This window comes from Ixodes scapularis, unplaced genomic scaffold (assembly GCF_016920785.2).
Source record: "Ixodes scapularis isolate PalLabHiFi unplaced genomic scaffold, ASM1692078v2 PGA_scaffold1__304_contigs__length_218370807, whole genome shotgun sequence".
Taxonomy (NCBI): Eukaryota; Metazoa; Arthropoda; class Arachnida; order Ixodida; family Ixodidae; genus Ixodes; species Ixodes scapularis.
The window spans coordinates 14117923-14140174 of NW_024609846.1; the positions used below are offsets into that span (position 1 = coordinate 14117923).

Genomic DNA, 22252 nt, shown 5'->3' on the forward strand with positions numbered 1-22252 from the left:
GTTGGTGCCGCCTTGCACTTCCTACGCAGGTGAGTATAGACTGTTCTATTTCTCAAACCTTAAAGAAAAGTTTGTTTTTATGTTGTATTTCTTCGTGGGATACGCTTGGGCACGTGTGTGCTTCTCTTCGAAGTGTTGCTTCTCGCAACACTTCGAAAAACACATTTAGGTGATGACACTCCTCGTGATTCGCAAGAGAAGCGATGCCAGATAATGTTCCAACCTTACCTCGACTGTACGGACCTAGAGGGCGCTACCTCGAAGAAGCTAGAGAAACGCAGATTCACCTCGGTGCACGCTTCTGTGGTGTAGTCGCCGAAATGTTTCCTGCGCCGAGGATAGCTGCAAAAAACTAAAATAAAAAGCCCTATACCCCATGAAGATTCAGTATCGGTTGGCCCCCTGCCCCTCCAAACAGGGCTGTCATTTCTTTTCACGCTCATGTGATCAAAAGTAAGGTTTTATTTTATAGTGTTACTTTTGGATGGCATGAATTTTTACGCGTCTTCTGTTAAGGTGTGCTTCTTCTTTGTTTCAAAATTGTAAATCTACGTCGATCAACATCGCACGTTATGCACATGCAGCCTTTCATTCCATGTGTTTCTGAATATGGCCTATTATATTTCTGAATTAAAGAACAGTTTGTCTTGTTTTGTTTTTCCTCGTGGGATATGTTTGCGCCCGTGTATGTGTGTGTGTGTGTGTGTATGTGTTTTAAGTGTTGCTTCTTACAAGTTTGAGCGATCATCGAGCCTGAGGCGATTGATTTCCTTATCAAATCACAATTAGATGACTCTAAAGCAAGGACGTTACAGTTTCGGGTAAACAAAAGACTAAGGCCGCTCAAAGTGCTAAATTCAGGGTGCGGGGTCAAGTTCCCACTGCAGAGAGCCTTACATCGAAAGGTAAAATAAAAGAAATTTGTAAAAGCTTGGAGACCCCCCATTCAGACATCAAATAACTTTTTGCCCATAGAACTTGCGTATTTTATAAACGAAATATACTTCAGAGAGCTTGCTCAAATCTTATTGACACCAACAATTGCGCTTTGAATGCGGAGAAAAGACTCGCCACTCAAGCCGTTACTTTTGACCGCAGCTTACGCTATGCTTCCATTGAGACGAACGAGCAACGCCAAAAGTCAATCGGCATGCGCTCCTCGTTCTTGTGTGTTTGCTATCGCGGCTTGGTCATTCACGCTCAAATAGATCACTGGATCATGCCGCAATCTCCGTGCGTAATTCGGTTAGCTGGTAATAAACAATGCACAGACAATGCAAGTGATGATGATGCACATTTCGTGCTGCATGACTAACTCCATCGTATTCTTGGCAGGGATTTTAGGGAACCGTTTTCGCACATCCGATACGGTGCGATGGTCCAGCCGGTACAAACTGCGCATGCGCTGCCACAGAACACTCACATCCGGGCAGTTCGTACCGGAATGCCTATCGTACTGCATCGGATGGGCAAAAACGGTTCCCTAAAACTCTCTAATGTTAAACTGAGGATACCACTGTCGGAAAAAGAAATCGCCGTGGACGATCTTTACTATTCTGAGAGCCACGGTTCGCGGTGGGTGTTCTGCATAGGGAGCTCCGCCATGATCGGTTGGAAAAACAAAAGCATGCTTGGTTCCAACACAAAGCGAACTCGAAGGAAAAGAATGTAGAAGTCGACGCCACGACCTTCAAGCATTTTGATTTATCAACCGAATTCCACGTGCTTGATTAACTTTTGTTTTTACCTCAACGTATGGCGTTGGCGACGTAGCAAACGCCTAGCAGCTGCAGTATATTGATATCCTTGATGCTCCCACGTGCAGTGCAGAATAAAACAAAATGCATAAAAATCTAAAATATATATAGAGGCGTTCTTCGACACAAGCACAAAGATAAAACTTTTAATAAACGGTCGTGATGGGTTCATCTTACTATGCTTTCGTGGCTGTGTTCTCGACATTGCTCAGTAAGTATACTTACAGTTTTATATACTGTGCCGCACTCGAATCTTTCAAGAATAAATAATTGTCAAAACAAATTATAAAATCAAGAAAGTAATTTTGAAAACAAAGTTGCTTAAATATAAATGTATTCTGAGAAATCGCTGGGCATATTTTATATTACTAATGTAAAAAGGCAGCGAGGAATGCCACACATAAATATTATTTATGTAAAGCCTCCGACGTAATCTCAATCAGGTTCTTAAATCCAGTAAGTGTGTGTTTTGTTATTCTTTGAACCGTTCATTTAATTTACGGTCGAGGACTTAATGAAATTTTTGTTTTTCTTTTTGTTTTAACCCTAAACAAGGGTTGCAAACATATTTGCGGTTTTATTTGGATTCGGGAAGTGGGATATATTTTTATTCTCCAATTTTCTTTGAATATTATATCATCTTGAGTATACCGCGTGAAAGGTAACGCTTTAAACCCAGACATTTTTTTTAAATATTTAATAACTTGGAAATACTATCGGCTCCACTGAAGGGGCCTTAGTAGGAGTGGGTACACTATGCGACAAAAAGTACAGTCATAAATAGAATCAGAAAAAGGGAAAATTCAGTTATGATTTCCACAGCAGCAATGAAATTTTAACAGGTATGAAGATGAGAATATCATTTGGTAGCTCATTCCAATCTGGAATTGCCCGAGGATTAAAACCCCAAGAAACGGGGAAGTACTTCGAGATACAAAAAATTATCGACCGTGACATTCTGGTTGGACCTCCATTCAAGCTGTCATACCAACTTGCCTTAGAGACGTTACTTTTTTTTTTTTTTTTTGGAGGGGGGAGCAATTTGTGCATTTGGTATTTATTGACCTATAAGTCGCGCCATTGCGTTAGTCACATCCCCCTCTCAATTGCCATATTCAGAGAGAAAAAAAGTAATATAAAAACATGATGCTTAAAACGTACGAGTGGGAAGGATGCGTAAAACGAAGTAGAAGGAAAAGAAGACAGTGGACTGACGTGAATAATATGACCAATTCGCGTGCACTTTGTTCATTTTTTTTTTCTAACTGTACAAACTTGCATGACTTAAGTTAGAGTAAGCACATCAATGAAATGTGTCACGAAGCAATAAACAAGCTTTTGTTTTTAAGACGAAATCTGAGCAGTGCTCGGCCTAAAGTGAACTTAATGGCCTACACAGCTTACATTAGGCCTACCTTGGAGTGCGCTGCATCTTTATGCGACCCTTATATAGAAATCAAACTGATGAACTCTAAAAAGTTCAGAGGAAGGCGGTGCAGTTTATTTTATCCAAATGCAACCGACTTGATGCTGTCAGAGATAAGCTGAACAGCCTCAATCTCCCCTTATTTTCCGTCCGTCAAAAAATTGCTCCACTAAAGTTTTTCTTTATGTTTTCTCATCACCTGCATAATATTGACCCAGATTCTAGATTAACACATCGCGCATCGAAAGAACTCAGATACGTTAGCACTTATCAGTTTGAAGGGCCCAAACGTAATCTTGACGCTTATAAGTTTTCTGTTTTCCCAATAACTTTAATAGATTGGAAGGATCTCCCACAAAATATTTTGTCATCGAACTGTTTAGATGTATTTGAGAGCGCCCTTCTGATTATGTGTGCAATGAACTGATAAAAACTAGTTCTAATATTTTTTCTATGTAGTAGATGCTGAGTGCTGAGAATTAATTTTGTTGGGTGCTACATAATGTGTTGAATGTTTGCGCTATTTCAGCCCCTCTATTAAAAGTAGATGTCGCTGAATGCGTACTGTATTGTAGTCTTTATGTAGGTTTGAGTGTTCCCCTGCACCCCACACCTCTTAAAGCCCCGCACTTGGGGTAAACAGTATTCACAGAGAAATACTTTTTTTTTTAAATCAGTCGCACATCTTTGTACGGTGGGCGGAATCACTGCTGCCATTAGACCAGTGCTCTTACGGTTCTGGGCGTTTTTGACCGCTGGAAGAGCAGGACATTGGCGAGTGCTCCGCTGTTCTTCTACCGTCAAAAACGTGCAACGATATACATCTTGTACAGTTAAGGTCGAAACGTATAAAAAATGGACATACGTCGTTTCAGAAAAATAGCGAAAAAGAAAGAATATGAATTAAACTGGTATGACGGAATTTAAAAATAAAACAAATTAGATGTAAAATTGACCACAAAGATAACTGTAATCAAGAAGCTGCAGATGAAAAAAAAAACGAATTGTTTTCTAAGACTTAAAAAACAGAGGGCGCCAAACACTACTCAGGCTTAACGAATATACTGAGAGGAATGAAAATAAAAATGACAAGAATCTATAAAAGACAACTCCGTTATATAGCACGCCCGGCAAAAAAAAAAAAAATATTCCACAACCAACTGTGGCACTTCTTCGCTTCATTGTAAACGACTAGTGTTTCAAGCAAGTGCTCTAATGTCGTGGTGAAATAATACATCTTAAAAAAACTATTTGAAGACACTAACTGAGGGGTGTTTATTTCTGGTCTCACATTGTGTCACAGTGTTCATGTCGCATTGGTCAACAAAAACTTTATTCAGACGTGCTAAAGGCAAATATAAGTGCAAAGCAAAGGTGCCTCGAACCTGCTTGAGACGTTTCAGAAAGAAAATTCTGTAAACGTGTCTTTAGAGCGTACCGTGTTTTTCTTACAATGCATGAGCAGTGTAACTGTGGCTTCTTAAACGCGTCTGAACAAGTGATGCTCAGGTACTCGCAGGCTAATTTGAACGTCGCATTACCGATTAGTTTATCTCATTCAAGCAAATACCTGCCTTCATCCCAAAGTGGGTATAGTCGCTCAACGGGGCATTCCATCTGAACAGGCTTCGCTTTCCCGCCTGAAAGTGTGGAAGAGGTTGTGGCCACCGTCTCCAAACTAAAGAACACCGCTTCGATTTTTTCCAGACTGCATTTTCTAGACTAGTAAAGCTTTCTCGTCTGTTCTGGCTGATCTAAAAAAAGGAACTGTATAATCGCGTTTCTTCGGTGTTGCCTGCACGTGAAAAAATTGGGCCACGTACGGCAGTCAAATCCTATGCGCAGAAAAAAAAAACTTTGGAAGACAGTAAAATTAAAAATCCAGCAGATATTTGTAGTACCGTTGCCAACAAAAAATGGCGTCAATGCCAACGTCAAAGGAAAGTGATTGCTTAAATCACATTACACACTCGTTGCCTCACCCAGCGTACAAGTAGCGTATAACCACGAAAAATTATAGTGTGTTTCTGGTGACTTCTACTTGGGCGTAAACGTTGGCGGGTTGCATAACGATATCACTTCAACAATGTGCAATAACACGTGCCTCGACTTCACACGTGAACATATGAACAATTGGGCAACCCAAGCAAAAAGAAAAATCACAGCAGCTCTCGGGCTATGCGAGGCAGACCCCTACGCAATCATATGCCGCAAGACGTCATGAGACAGGCCTGGCAACGAACGTTAAGGATCAAAAGGTGCCATTCCAAGAAGGCGTGAGCCCTCTTTGTCTCCATAGTTTGTCCAGAACTAGCTGACCCGATTTTCCTATCCTGCTGCGTATTGGAGGAGTCAACTAAACTAAAGACTCCTAGGGTTCATAAAAAAAGTAATATGTTTAAGTCCCGAAGGGCCACTAGAACGGTCACCCCGAGACGCAATTTTCAGCGAGTAGAAGTGATCTAACTTTTACAATTTATATCAGAACTATGACTTTATGACGTGCCTCTCAGCTTTTCCAGCATTTACGAAAATAATCCCATTATATTCCTAAATGCTTGTACTTTATTCACGTTTTTGCCACTGAAAGTTATTTGACTGCTCCTTCAAATACGTTCCGAGTAGTTCCTGAACATCCTTAAAAGGTTTGGTAGGTTGCCATTAGCAGTGCCGATTGCATGTCAGGGCAATTACTTCGCTTAGATGCAGGGTTCATGTCTTCCACGTTCGTGGTTATGTCTTTGGTAGTAGCCTGTAAATGACTTTGTGCAGCCTGACCAGTTTTAAAATCCAATGCGACAGAGTGAATTGTACCGTCATTTTAAAATGTCTATCCAGTTTAGGGAAACAGGATTATTAGTTTCAACTTCTCTGTTAGAAGGCGGACCGTTCTGTGGTTATGTGTTTTAGTGCTCCTTGCATTTATGACAATAGCATGGGAACGTGCTTCCTCTGTAGATCAAATTTGACGTTCGTCGTTCTTCAAAGTGAATCGGATCAACTAGTACAGAGAATCAGAAGCGTCATGTCCATGGTCATCACGTACAGAAACACTCTCACTCATCTTTGCTCATCACTCTGAAGAAACATCGACGATATATTCATTTAAGGGACCCAAGTTTGCTCGGCATCTGTATGTATACAAAGATAAGCTAACTCAAAGAAGCAGACGAGAGCGCAAGGGGGGACGTCAGAGTCGAACCCTGATTGGAAGGTTAAGGGGGAGACACAAAGTACAGCTGCCTTGGTCTCTTCGCACTGTTCGAAAGCATTACAACACCAAACGCCGGCATCCGAACGCTAGACACTGCGCGAGGAACAGACAAAGCTATTGTTCCCTTTGATTGGCGGGCGACAGTGTGTAGAGACGAAGGCAGCTAGACTTTCCGTCTACCACCTAATTCTTTCAATCGAAGCTTCGCGTTCTGATGTATCCTTGTACACTCATCTCCTTCTCTACCTCACTTTTACTCTTTAAATCAAGGATGGGCTAGCTATTTGTAGTACTGTACATCTGGTTGCGACCTCGCTTTAAAAAAATAAAAACGACGTCAGGAGGTTTTGGGTACCTGTAGCGGTTCTTTCCGTTTTAAAACATCATTTTTCTAACCCGTCATTGAAGGTCTTCATAAACACAACAGTGGTAGACATCATCATCGGGACTCGGGCTTGTGGAGGAGGCTGAAAAAAACTTCGTTGTCCTGGGACATGAATGGGCTGCATCTGCTCCAATGTAAATGAAAAAAAAAATAAAACGATGTGTTCTGACCTTACTTTCTCAAGGCTTGAAAATTGTGCTATTGCGGATTCTAACATATATCTGTTTGTTTTTTTTGTTTCGAGAGAACAACCGAAAATTGCCTTCGGTGCCAAAGGTTCAAAAATAAATAAATAAATATATAAATAAATAAATAAATAAATAAATAAATAAATTAGTAAACCAATCAGCAATCTAAAAATCAATCAATCATAGATCATTCAAGCAATCAATCCAGCAATCTATACATCAATCAATCAATCCACCTCTTCATTAATCAGCAAAGTCATCCACCAATCAACCAATCGGTCAGTTAATGTTTATCGTGCTCCACAAATAACTGGCATCCCTCAGGAGGAGTGCACATACATGAGGCGAATGGAAGCTGGCAGGAGCATTTGACACTTTACCTACAGTTGCGTCCTCATTTTTATCACCTCCCCCTAAGATATATACCGTCCTAGATTCCTGAGACCTAATTGGTATCATCTCCCTCTTATACGGCCCCACGATACATTTTTCGTGTTTTACCTCGACGTGAAGCTTAATTATACTCATTATATATTTTCTACCTCCTTACCGAAGGTGTTGAGGAGTCTATGAGCCAACAAACCTGGCGGTTCGGTGTCAGAAGTCATTCGGTGATCCACTCCTAAAAAATCAACTCTGGGTATTACCTTCCTTTTTATTTATTCAAGCAGAAAGAATTCATACGCAGTTAAACAATATGCTTAAACGTCAGTTAAGTATGATTCGTTTCGAATTTGTGGGTCGATTACGTGAGTTTGAGCCAACTACGTTCGCGGTCAGGGACATTAAGCTTAAAAAACTGATGAACTTGCGTAAAAAACTGTTTTTTGCTTACTTGTCGCCTCCGGCTCATTCACAAACTGCAATGGAATATTGTTTTATTTTGTATAACACTGTTTGCCTGCCTATACCGATATGATACGCAAAATCGTAGCGGTGTAACTTGTTTATTGCGAGGAATAATCAGGCAGATGTTTTTGGCATTGTTACTACTATTATGCCCTATGTAACTGCGGCCATTTTTATATTCAGATATGTCGCAGAGACAGAATCTTGAATATTGTTTTTTTCTTACGAAGTAGTGCTTTGTTGAAATCAAGTACTCTACTTTGATGGAAGAAAATTTAAACGATTTTGGTTCACTTAAATTTCAAGTGACGCGCACTTCATCCTTGTACACATCAGGTAAAGCTTGCCTACTGTAAAAAAAAAAAAAATTCAATTATAGCGAGTTCAGTATTTTTTGTGACGCCTGTGATTTTTTTCTAGAAATATAAAGTTCTTCTGTGATTTTTAGAATTTTCTTATTATTTTGGTACAGCTAGATTTCTATGGTGTGAGTAGCCGTACCTGATTTAGGCTATTCTACGTTTTCAAGTAATTGTTTCATTGAAAAACAATCATACGGCTACAATTTGTTTTATCACCGAGGGCCCTTGTAATAAAGGGGTACAACCCCTAAGCTTAAAAAAATTCTCAAGATATTTGAAAATTGGTTTAATAGGGCCTATAATATCCGTAAATGATAATCGCACACATGTATTTTGAGCAGATGGCTGTATTTCTGTTTCAAATGCCCGGTTCCCAAAAATTTCTCGAAATCGGACAGCGAGGAGCACAGTGTTTCTTGGGATATCCTCTACGTTTATGGTATTGTGGTGGCGTTTGATGTTGTGGGGGCCGTCGTGGTGGCGGGTCTGACGGAAGCGGCTGCGGCAGCCGGTGCGGGGCACGGTTTGCGGGAAGCCGGGCTGGCTGGACGGAGGCCAAGGCAGCGGGAGCCAGAAGGTCCGGGCGGCTTTCCTCAGGGTCTGGACCGCTGGCACCACGTTGTCCGGGAGGGGATGTGCCTTCAGCAGGTCGATATGCAGTCGACCTGCTTCGTGGGTCTCCAGGTGTATTATTGGGACCCCGCACAGCCAGCAGGTGTCAGGCGCTCCCAGAACCCGTGGCGCCGCCGGCTACGTGTGCCCACGGAACGGGAGGGGGACTTGGTGGTCGGGCTGGCCAGGCGTTGGTCTGGGTTGGTGCTTCCAACGCCCGCAGGAGATGAAATGGACAGCCCCTCCTTCTTCACACGCCGTCCACGTGGCCACGGTGTGGCAGGGTGACCGACTCCAGGTTGGTCCCCCCGTCGTAGACGGACCCCCTCCGTGGTGCGGGGGTGCCGTCGCGGACGGCCCTGCCTGGTGCCGCGATGTTGCTGCGGACGGCCCCGCCTAGTGCCACGATGTTGCAGCCGACGGCCTTGCCCCGTGCCGCGCAGGCCTGTGTGCTCTCGGGCTCGCGGTACGTGTGGAGCCCATGCAGCCTCGGCCCGCTCCGCCGTTCGGCCACACTCGGTGTTGACGCCTCCCTGGGCGGCCACCCCGAGGGTTTGGTCGACCGGACCAGTGGCGCCCCGGGCCTGGCCCGTCCGGTGGGCCTCCTGGGTATGGCCCCCTGGGGCGGTTTCTTCATGGAGGCATCCTCTGTAGAAGGAACACTGTCAGAACACCGGAAAATCATCACTTTCTGTGGCCGAATTTGGCGGCGGCGTTAGTTTTCATTAACTATGTTTCCCCATCGCGACGGTAGTACCCCTTCAAGTCCGTGATCTGAACTGGACCCGACTCCTCATTTGCATCACATCGAGTGAGTTTATAAATAAGCCGTGAGATTCGCGTCTTTACCTCAAAGGGCCCTTCCCATCTATGAGCGAGTGATGCGGCGAAACCGCTAGCTGCCTTACTCAGAGGGCGGGTTCTTCTCAGGACGAAGTCACCAACTTTGAATTCCAAGTGCCTATGGCTCTTTTCATACTGCGGCGCTTGCTCGATCCTTGCGGCATCAAGATTCTCTCTAGCATCATGCAGCGCCCCAGACAAGTGGTTCGTTAGCTGTTCCGCGTACCTAGAGAGCGGGCGTCCTGGTGTTCCTTGGTTGCTCCGTAACTCGTTCGCCAGCGTAGACGGTATCTTATTACCCAGGTTCAGAAACGCTGGAGTGAAACCGGTCGATTTGCTCGCGTTATTCCGAATGGCAAAACCCATCTCAGCGATGTGCTCATTCCAGTCTCGGTGTCTCTCAGTTAGCGCGATCAGCTTGCATTTGACATTCCGATTCATTAGCTCAGAGGTATTGGCTTGGGGATGGTACGGTGTTGTCCTATTGTGCTTTATGGTCAGCGCCAAGCAGGAGTACATGAACACTTTACTAGTGAAATAACTAGCGTTATCACTAATGAGCACCTGGGTGTGCCGAAGCGTGAAAAATAATCTAGTAACTTCACCCAGATTTGCTCTGAAACCAGCTTCCTCAGTGTGTACAGCTGTGCCCACTTAGGAAAATGATCGGTAATAACCAAGAGGTACTGGTTTCCCCGCGGACGTCTCGGTAGTGGTCAAATGATGTCGTAAGCGACAATCTCCGACGGGTAGTGACTCTCCACCGACTGCATCAAGCCCCGAAGCTTCCCCCTCTCGGCTTCGCCTTCTGGCAGGCTGAACAGCTGCGGGCGTATCGGAGTGCGTCTTGCCTCATCCCCGGCCAGGTCGCGGCGCGGCATAACTTATGAAAAGTTGTGTGCCACTGCCATGACATGCCAGAGCCGAGTCATAGAAATACCCAATAAACCTCTCCCGTAGCTTCCTGGGAATCACCACCTTGAAGGGAGACTCATTACCCTCCACTTCATCGATCCTCCGGATGTAGCGAAGCAATAAGCCGTCTTCGCCCAGCAAATATAAATCAAATTGATCATTAACTCGACCGCCAGCCTTCTTGGTGTCAACCGCAATTTCCGCCAGTTTACCCAACACCCGCTGACAAGAACCATCTCCTTTCTGGGCCTCGAGAACCTCTTTCTTGCTGATCACTTCACCCCAAGCGACGATACTTTGCTCCTTCGAGCCTCGCACTAAGGCCGCTACCAGTGCCGGTTGCTTCGCCTCCTCCCAACCGTCCGTGAGGGACCTTACCCCTGCATCCGGAGACATTCTTCTGTTCTTCCCGCGCTTCTCGTTACACTGTGGTGTTGCACCTCCTCCCAACCGCCTTCCTGGGGCGCCCGAGAGAGCGCGTCCGCGACCTTGTTGGTCGATCCCTCTCGGTACTCAACCGTGTGCGAGTAGCGCTGCAAGGCTAATACCCAGCGGGCTAGCCTTCCCGCAGGCTCTTTTAGGCGCTGAATCCAAGTAAGTGCTGCGTGGTCAGTCTGAATAACGAAAGTCGTACCGTCTAATTAGAGGCCGAACTTCTTCAAAGCAGCCATGACGGCCAACCCCTCCTTTTCCGTGTCGCTGTAGTTGCGTTCCGGCGGTGTGAGCGTTCGACTAGCGAATGCCACAGGGCGTAACTATCCATCATGCTCCTGTAACAATACTGCCCCAACACCGTAGTCTTTCGCATCTGTCTGCACAACGAAATGCCGATGAAGATCTGGTAAGTGAAGGCTAGAGGTGTTTGCTATTGCTCTCACGAGAGAAGAGAAGGCAGCCCCCTGCTCTGGACCCTGCAGACCCAGCTCGAGCCTTTCTGGAGCAGCAGATTCAATGGCCGCGCAAGCTCCGCGCACATAGGGATGAACTACCGGTAAAAGGGAACCATCCCCAGAAACCTTTGGAGGCTCTTTACATCGTGCGGTGGTGGATATTCGAGAATGGCCCTCAATTTATGGTCGTTCGGCTTCAAGGTACCGTTGTCTAGGACAAAGTCCAAAATATTTACCTTTGAGGCGGCCAGCTGCACCATTTTTGGATTAATTGTTAGACCGGGGCCTCACTCTTTCGACTTAAGACGTTCTTGCAATGAGTTAGGTGCTCTTTGAACAACTTGCAAAATACCACAACGTCATTCATGTAGGCCATACCGAAGTTAAATTTCGCATCACCCAGCACGATGTCCATGAGCCGTTGGAAACTCGACGGCGAGTTCGACAACCCGAATGGAAGACGCGTAAACTCCAATAATCTCCTGTAACAGGTGTATGCCGTCTTTTGGACATCGTCTGGCACCACCTGGATCTGGAGAAAACCCCTGCTACAATACAGTGTGGTGAAAACTCTCGCGCCTCCAAGCGAATACATTATAGACTCAATAAAGAGAAAAGGATACGCGTCCCTTCTATTGACCTCATTAAGTCTTCGGTAATCAACGCAAAGACGCGCGGTGCCGTCCTTCTTTGGCGCCAAAACTACAGGAAATGCCCTGAGACTCGCGATGGCCGCACCGCCCCCGTGTACAGCATCTCCTCGAGAGCCGTGTCTAGGAGAGCCCGTTTATTTACGCTTAGTGGTCTAGGATTACGACCCCACGGCCTAGCCTCTCCTGTATCTATCCTATGTTGGAAAACAGTCGTAAGCCCCGGTCTCTCGGTAAACACAGCTGCGTATTGGGACAAGGCGTTCGCTAGCATCCGCCGTTAGTCGGCGGGCCCATCAAAAGACGCAATTATTATTTCGACGCTCCCGGGCACGACTGACGCAGCTAATACCTGCTCCTGGTGTGACGCAGCAAGCGAACGTTCCACTCCCTGCACCCTAGATGATGGGACAACAAAGGGAAAAAGAGGGGAAAACGTACTATAGCGATACCCGTTGTTCCTCAAGTCCAGGATCATTCCCTCGCGACAAACGAAGTCTTGTCCCGAAATAACAGGAGTTGACATACCGGGCAAGTAAACGAAACGTTGCCTCCTTCGTCTGCCGTCAAGGCCAAGTTTGGCCTTGACGGAAACTTGTTTAGCGACAGGATTGGCCCTTCGGCCAATCCTGTCGCTAAACAAGTTTCCGCGCGCAAAAGTTCCTGTTACGGCAGTCCTCGTAAACAATATCGCCAATTAAGGAAAGATTAGAACCGGTATCAATTAGTGCCGAATATTCTCTACCACCGATCTCTACCCGCACGTACGGGCCCTTCTCAGGTGTCGTGCTCTCGGACCGACACGCCGACGGGGCCATCGCCACGCGGTCGCCGGCCACAATTTCCGCCCTGTCGGCACACTGATAATGGGCCTCCGCAACGGCCGGCAACCTTGACTCAGAGGACCTGATTAGTGGCGCCGGCCTCTGGCGTTTCCCTGGAAACGCTGAGAACCAGACGCTACCCACGTGCAATGCCACCTGAGGTGCCCAAGACGGTGGCAGTTGTAACACCTGACTTCTGACCAGTCGTTACGCGCAACCTGTGTATCATTACCCTCAAGCGACATTTCATTTGAGGCAAACTGCGGTGAGACATGATTCCCGCGACTGTCGTGACCAGTCGTGCTTCCGGGGCGGTTAACCGCCGCGCCACACCTACGGGTCTGCAGTCGGGCCGAGTTTGCGTTGTCTGCCCTGCGCCTTTGCTCGTAAGCGAAGGGGTCCAAAGCCCGGGGCGTTATGGCTACACCGTGACCGTGCTCCGCAACGGCCGTATACGCTGTGCGCGACTCAAGGTGAGTGCCTACGGCACGTCCTCCCCACGTGCATCTTGGCATTAGGGACTCCTCGGCCTTCGGAGGGGGTGGTACTTCAGCTCAGCAAGCAAGCACGCTTGGACCGTTCTTGCCCCACTCGCAACTGCCTCCAGATCCGCGAAATTTCGTCCGCACAAGTAGGCTTTAAGTCTAGGGTGACATTGCCGTATCGCTCTAGCTACCTTCTCTGCGTCAGACGCGGATGGTATGGCCCTCCAGTAGAGCTCCTGAAGCGTGCGAACGTACTCCACGAGGCTCTCGTCGGGGTGCAGAGTGCGATTGGCTAGTTCGTCCCTAATGCGCATCTCATAATCAGGGGCGAAAATTCTTCCCTAAACCAAGTCCGGAAGTCCGCCATCGATAGAAACGATCGTTGCAACAGTCTCCAATGCCACGCGTTGCCCGTTAAAGCGATCGGCACGATCTGCACCAAGGCCGTTTTGTCTGATGTTCGCAACGCGGCTACATACGCGTCCAAGTCCTACAAGAAATCGCGGACCGATTTTCCGTCGGAATATCCCGGGCAGGTCGGCGTCGGTACGGATAACTGCTGTCGGGGCAGAGACGCAGGCGCAGCACTTGCGACTCCTGGAGCCGTCGCGATTTGTCGCGAGAACGTCTTTATTATCGCCATCATGGCGCGCATAAACTCGCCGAATTCTGCCGCGCCTCCAGCTAGAGCTGGTGGTAAAATCCCCGCATCTGGAGATGCTAGCGTACTAGCTGCAGGGGCCTTCTCCGGCCCCTGCAGCGTCAAACAGTTCCTGAGTTTCGCCCTCAGACGAGTCGTCCTTGCCCCTACTATGGGTCGACCTCGTCTTGGGGGGCATCGTTAGCGTTTACAGTTCTATAGCACGCTGAACGCTCAATAGACCTGTGTGACTCCCCGGGACGAACGGAACAAGCAGCAGACCAATCGGGTCCCACGTTGGAAGCGCCAATTGTGTGGGTCGCTCTATCAAACTGCTGCCCAATTGGTCCCCGCCTGGTCCCCTCTCCCAAGAAGTCACACATTCAAGGATTTGTTCAAAACGTTTTACTGTTCGTGGCGCTGTGTCGCCCGGCCGTTAGTCTCGGAGTCCCCCCAATCGTTCGGGTGTCGCTCTACTGCTGCCGTCCTAGCCCGTGTCTCGCTCCGAACTCCTCGTGGCGCTGTCACAAGCGCCGGGCCGCCGGCCACTGCTTCTGCCCCCTCGCGCGCCGTCGTCCTCCTCCTGTGTTTCCCACAAAGGACATCATCATCTTAAACAAAAAATCATTGAGTAAGCCTAAAATGGGCAACTGTTCATTGGCTTTCTCCGCCAATGCTTTGCAATTGCGTTACATGTAACATGGAATGTTACATGTAACGCATGCAACGTTGCATGTACATGCAATCGGAAGTACGGTTCACCCGTAGAAACGGCCTGGGGTGCACCCCAGGCCGTTTCTACGGGTGAACCGTACTTCCGAGGTATAGCGCTGGCGTCGGGAAACTAAAACGTCATGACATTCCAATGAGGCTTCGCCAGCATATAGAGGGTATGATTCGGCAATCGTTTTATTGGTTTTAAATAGAGTTTCGGGTGTTTCACAATGAATAATTAATGTTTATGGGGTTGCGGCTGAAACGGGGTCTATGACTAGACGTCACACGAGGAAAAAAAAAGCGCTAAAATTTTGTTTTAGAGCGCAGCTCTTAGGCGCCCGTTTCCGGCTTGAGCGGCGTCGCCGTTACCGTCGGCGTCGCCGTCTGCGTCGCCGTCGGCGTAACCACGCGGTGCGTTATGGGTAGATTTTTCCAAAATAACCGGAGGTCCTCCCGAAGGACCTCGGGTTTCTTCGGGAGAACCTCGGTAGGACCTCGGTTTTTTTCGGGAGGACCTCGGGAGGACCTCGGGTTCCTTCGGGAGGACCTCGGAAGGACCTCGGGTTCCTTCGGGAGGACCTCGAAAGAACCTCGGGTCCCTTCAGGAGGACCTCGGGAGGACCTCGGGTACCTTCGGTGACCTCGGGGCGAGGGAGTCACGTGACCGCGTGACCCCCCTCCCCCCCCCCCCCCCCCCCAATATCAGGTGACCCCCCCCCCCCCCCGGAGGATATTGAAGAATGAGGGCGGGAGGAGGAGAAGGAGGAAAAGGAGGTGGATAGCCTCCCCTCAGTACCCTTCCCTCCTCCTCCTCTAGAGCTGCGCTCTAATTCGGCGTTACAGGAAGTTGTAAACGGCTTTCACTTTTCGTACCTGTTTTCACAAGAACAAGGTTTTATTAGGGGATATTCGGTTGAAAATAACCTTTGTTCATTTCAGGTCAGCGCAGGCCCGGTTGTTTCATTAAGCTCGTTTTGACTCAAATTATTTCGATTTTCCCAAGGCTTTCAATAAGATTTATAATTGTGTGCTTGCACAAATATTTTACGAATATAGTATCACACCTAAGCGATGGGTTTTAAGTTATCTGTCATCGAGGAAAACACAATGTTCGTGTTGAAAATGTTTTATTAAGTGCGTTTTTTTTCAACTTCGTGAGTCCCTCAGGGATATGTATGGGGTCTGTTCTTCAGTAGAGTCGATTGCTGGGCTAGTTGGTTTTGGAATTTGGAATACATTTTAGCGCTCAAAAATCAGGGACAAAGAGGCGAGAAACAGACAGCACAGTGCGCTACTAACAACTGATTTTATTACGTGAAACGACACTTTTATACCATCCGAGTTTCTGATTCTGCTCCATCACTAGCCAACCCGGTGCCAGGTCGCGTCATTGAGGAACGCACGCTCCTTGTCCAGTAAATCAATTGAGGCCACGCTGACACATGCTGCACCACTCTTCCTAATCTCATCTGCCTCGATTATCTCCCTCACAGTTTTTTCCTTGTGCCGTGCCAGAATCTTGCTCTCGGAAAACAACGGCACAGGGATCCCTTCGTTGAATGTGCGGAGGGAGTAGTATATCAGATCCCCTTATCATGCGGAAACAAGTATATAGGTCAGACAGGTAGGTGCGTTAATGATAGGCTGAGGGAGCACAAACTTAAAGTAGGAAATTATCGGGACGGTCATCTGTCTGATCATTGTGAAAGGTGCAAGTGTATGCCGTTGTTTTCCGAGAGCAAGATTCTGGCACGGCACAAGGAAAAAACTGTGAGGGAGATAATCGAGGCAGATGAGATTAGGAAGGGTGGTGCAGCATGTGTCAGCGTGGCCTCAATTGATTTACTGGACAAGGAGCGTGCGTTCCTCAATGACGCGGCCTGGCACCGGGTTGGCTAGTGATGGAGCAGAATCAGAAACTCGGATGGTATAAAAGTGTCGTTTCACGTAATAAAATCAGTTGTTAGTAGCGCACTGTGCTGTCTGTTTCTCGCCTCTTTGTCCCTGTTTTTGAGCGCTAAAATGTATTCCAAAGTCTGTTCTTCGTTTAGTTATAAATGATGTTTCAAATCGCATAAAATTTGCTATACTTTGTTCACCAATAAGCGGAGACTGGAGTCAAAGCTACAAGCGCAATCTAGCCCGCGTCTGGCTTTGAGACATGCATTTCTAGCTCGAATGTTCATTCTCCGGAAGAGTGCTTCAAAGTCGCGACCTTTAGCTCTCGTGCTTGTGGCAGTATCTGAAGTCTCAGCTTAAGGTAAGGGTGAACGGAGTATAGGGTGCTCCTATTTGTGGATGACAAAAAGTTATTATCAGATGCTTGTTTTGAAACAGACTGCGAAACGCTGCGGTCTGACATTTTGAATAATTCAAAATGATGCGCGTTAAACCGATTGCCTCTAAACACGGCAAAACAAAAGTTATCACACTTTAAGGCCTAGAGATCCCTCGAATTTTAGGAATTTGGAAAATAGTACTATTACTTGAGCTGATGTGATAAGAGACCTTGAGGTGTTAGTCGATTGCCAACTCATGGCACAAACATTTGTAGTACCGGTATTCAATATATACCGGTATTTGTAGAACCGGTATATACCTCGGCATTTTCGAGCCTCTGAATCTATGTTAAGTTTATTTTCCGTATTGATTAGGCAAAGACTTAAATTTTCTTCTGTCATGTGGAAAAATTTATTGGAAAGTGAATGTTAGCGCCTTGAAGCGGTACAAAGGCGCTTGTTACGCATAGCATATGATAGGGATTTTCACAGAAGACTAAACTTCAAATAACATTTTCTTGTTAAAGTTTTCAATCTCAGTGCTTTGTGTTACCATAGGAAGTGCCGAGATAAAGTGTTTTTTCAGAAACTCATTCAAGGTCACAGTGATGTATCGGTTCTTTTGGGCAGCATAATGCTACGTATTCCAGCTAAATTCACGCGACATTGCGGAGGGTTTTATTCCAACAAGCAGTTTGAAGGATCCCCATTACATCAAACTAAGATGCTCATCACAATTTATTTTCTATGACTTATTTCACCTTTGAATAGCCGATTGTACTTGTATATTATTTAATATGACTTAGGCTCTTTTAGAGGCGATATATGTTTCATGTTTTAGGTTTAGTATGTTAATTTATATGACAAGAGACTTCTGCTGTGCACCAATGTCAACATCTTCATGGTGTTTTTGAGTACGTAATAAACATCAACATCAAAGTGGAGTATGCTCTGGATACCCGGATGAAGACAAATGAGAATAGCGTGCAATGCATAGGGCCATTTTGAATCGAATCAATATGCTGCCCTTTTTATTCTAATGAAAACGAATGATATGTATACTTTCATCCTAATCATCCCCTGTGGTCCTGTTCGAAACAACCCTAATGTGGTCAGCCACCTTTTCCGAAGAGGAGAACAAAGCAGATATAAGTTGTTTATTTCGAAGGTTCTTTGTCAGAGTTGTAGCTTGAAATGTCTGGCATTAGAACGCTTATTCACCAAAACCATATTTACAGGAATTTCAATCACGGAGCCAACAAGCAATAGCACCCTGGAAATTGACTGTGGACGGCGTCAGCAACAAGATATTGTATCAGAACGAATCGTTAATGGTACCCGCGGCACATCCTGGCCACTGGCCGTGGGTGGTGGGGCTGTATACTGCTAATGACACATTCTATTGTGGTGGCGTTTTAATAAGCAGCCAGTATGTGTTGACTGCTGCTCATTGTTATAAGTACGTATATATTTATTTGTTTTTAACAAAACAAATTATGCTTCTATCATCCCCACTTCGTTCGGGGATTCCTCGACGGTGGTTCATACAACTCGGGCTGTTGCCGAGGTGCAGAGATGGTCCACGAAAGTTTTGGGGGCTGCAAATACGTATACGTTTACGGAGCACTTCTCGGCCGTAGGTGATATCTATAAAGCATTTTAAATAACCAGTATGCGTGTGATTTCCTCGGTGAAGCCTACACACCGACTGCGCGCTCACGTTCCTGCAAGAAGTGAAGTGATCTAAAATACGTAATGTAGGAGAAGGCTTTGGATTTGGGCTAGCGCTCTGTGGTGTGTGTCTCTTCTACTCGTCCGTCCTTTTTAGCGCTTTTAACCCCTAAAGTAATGTAGGAGCTTCGCGTCTCCTCCTCTGCAATGCTTTTAGTTATTAGAATCAGTACGATGTAACTAGAAAAGCCACGTTTTTACCAAAATCGCTGTTTAAAAAGACTTCTCAGATTGTGCAGTTTTCATTTTTTTGTGACTAGAATAGGCATTGTCTGTGATGTTCTAGGGCCTTACGAAGCCCGTAGTATTCAAGGTAAAGACAAACGTGGCCACATTGGCAAGCGTTTGGGTATATTGGCTTTAATTCGCCATAAAAGGCCCAAGTTAGGCTTCGCTGCTGGTAATTTGCCAGCCATCTGGCACGTTTTGGCCTGAATAGCAAATCAACTGCTCGTGTTATGCTCCACATCTGTTTGTTGGGTTTTTATACTGTAACTTAAGGCCTACATTGACAAAGTGCCAAGTTTACGTTTCACTACTTGATCCAACCAGCTCGTACGTGACATCTTTGGTTCAAGCCTGGCATTTTGGCAATAATGTTGCGAGCCAAAAAAAGCATTAGAAACGCCAAAAAGAAGCTCTGTGAAACTAACTATAACGCCTTAGAGAAAAATCTTATGGCCCAAGTTAGGCGCGTATCATTGCCAATTTGGGGCGTGTAAAGTTCTTGTCTCGCGTCCTACCAGGGTTGACTCCCATCCGCACCTACGGCGGTTATTAAGACGCTGTCGGAGCTGAATATTTCCTCTGGTACGGATTTCTTGCACAATCTAGAAGGAACATTGGTAACTTCGCCTACGTTGATTTACACCCACTGATTAGCAAGCTCTTTTTCGCCATAAAAATAAACAAGGCAGCTTTGATTTTTGGTAAAAATTATCTCTAATGCTTAAGCTTCACTCTAGAAATTCTGGTGCGTCTACATTCACGTACAGCACTTGGGAGAACCGATCGCTGCAAGCACGTGAAACGTCGTGCTCAATGTCTTAGTGGCGACATATTAAAAAAAGAATTCAGTATCTTTTGCTGCCTGCTTTTCGTACATTGCAGTGATTGGCTCTTTCAGGTGTTGTGCAAGAAAGTACATGTTTTAGGAGGTTATGATATGGGTTTGTTTTTTAAGGATTAGGCAGGGAAACAGCTTGAATTGCAGGGTCCCGTTTCATCTCGGTACTCCCGCTCTGTTTCCGCGAGTAATATCACCTTACTCTGGAGGTAGGGGGGGGGGGGGGGGGGGGGGGTTACTGATATTTGCACTGTGCGACTTCTAAGTCACATGTTGGTAGCTCCAAAACTAAAACATAAATCTCCCACACAGGTGTTTTTGGTAGTTCGATGTCGTAATATGAGTAATATGCCAGCTTTATCAGACATCGAATAGATCACGTTGCATCCCATTATACAGCTCCTTAAAGCGCATACTCTCATTCGAAAGGTGATGCTGTGGAATATAAAAAGTACTGATGACTGCTTTACTTATTGAAAGGGTTGTGAACGCGCGGATGGAAAATGACGAACAGGCAGGTACACGACAGATACCTACGGCGTTCGACTCGCAGCAACAGTACATCCACCAGTTCGGCGTGGTCTTCCCAACTTGCCTTCCCCGAGGGCTATATGGCTCTCGTCTCTCCGACATAATTCTCCAGTTCTGCCTCCAGGAATTTCTCTTCTTCGTCTGTCAAGTGCAACAATTTTTGGTTTACGTTGTCGCCACTTCCCTGATAAGCAAAGGCTCCAATTACCCCTTTGTTCAGCCTTTCACTGTCTCTTTACTGCTACCGTGCCTTCAAGGATTGGCTGACACCACCCCCACCCCTCAATAATAGACGTGTGCTTTTCACGGACGCTCCCCGGTGATCGTTAGTTTGTATTTATGTTTTTTTAAGCGTTCATTTAAACAGTGTAAGTGTCTCGTTTGTTCTCTATACGTTTTTTCACCTGAAAATGGGATGGAATATATTACGTTATTCTCACATTTCACAAATCGTATATTGTCGTTGCGCTGACATTGCTTTACTAGGCTTGCTTTTCCGTTACCCTAAGACAGTGAGGAAGAAGGAAACAGAATGTACTAAATATTTACTGGGGACGAACTTGTGCAAGAAACGAAAAAGAAAAACCCACGTCGGAACAGCACCAGCTCTGGCGTTGAACGGTGGCAGCAGCAAGCGACGGTACGTCGGTTTAACAGCTGAATATCACTAGGGAATCAGTGAGTGACTCGGCAAACGGCGCTTGGCTCTTTGTCTACTATGCTCGTCATATCGAATATTCTACTAGAATGTTCGGAAAAGCGCTAGGTCGACACTGACTAGGCAAGGTCATTCTGGCCTCCTTATCGTTTACGCTCGGGGAAAGAGTTTACGCAAATCTCCTAGATGAACGGAGAATTGTACAGTCGGGGACAAAAGTCCCCAGGACGTGCGAGCTGCGACTGAAACGCATTGCTCTGCCATCTGCCGGCGGGTCGCCTGGTTTCGAGACCACACAAAAGCGCATGCGCGTCCTACTCTGCATGCAAACATGTGTGTTTTCCCGCTCTTCTGCGGCACAGCGCCTAACTCGGAATCGGGCGCGTGGTACCGTCTCGGAGATAGCGCTGGCGGCTGACGAGCGTCTGCTACACATTCCAAAACTCAAGATACCGCCTGCGGCATTGCGCCGCATTTCGCCGTGTCAGCGCACCTCGCTTTATAACCAGTTGAGTTTACCGCTCAGTTGAGCTGCCGTGACTTGTTGCTTTATAGGTGCCATGTCAGTAAGCGCTATCTCCGAGGCGGTACCCCAAGCCCGATTCCGAGTTAGGCGCCGCGTCGCAGAAGAGCGGGAAAGCGCACATGTTGGCAGGCACAGTAGGACGCGCATGCGCTTTTCTGTGATCTCGAAACCAGGCGACCCACCGGCAGATGGCAGAGCAATGCGTTTCAGTCGCAGCTCGCGTGTCCTGGAGACTTTTTTCCCCGACTGTACCTTCTCGATCATGCACGCAGCATCAATATGCCGGAGAAAGGGGAGCGGTCTAGCCTTCAGGAAAGACGAGTTGGGAAGCCCTTGCCGAAGTGGTGGAAGTAAAGTTGTTGTAAGTCGAACGCCGGCCGTGTTTGTCGTGTTTCTCCTTGTTTGTTCTTTGTACATACTTGCGATCAAAACCGTTTCAATATGTTCAATCAACACGCTATCCTATTATCTTCTATGCTTTAGTTAGGTGTTCCGAATTGGGGGCAAAATTAATCCGTTGACCAAACAATTTAGCTACATATTTTTTGTTTTTTTGTAGGGGACAGCAAATGAACGTATTTCGAAGTATGTTAATGGAGCAGAGCCACCTCCGCGAAGCTCCCAGATGGTTGTTTGTTCGCTATAGACGTAATTATGCGTAAATCGGGACATTGAAATACATAATTATATACGTCATTATGAAT

The 22252-nt window shown here is 46.4% G+C and overlaps 1 pseudogene; it reads left to right on the top strand.

The window, feature by feature from the left end:
* The first annotated feature begins 1919 nt into the window (after window positions 1–1919).
* LOC120841184 overlaps window positions 1920–22252 on the top strand; it is a 31910-nt pseudogene continuing 11577 nt past the window's right edge.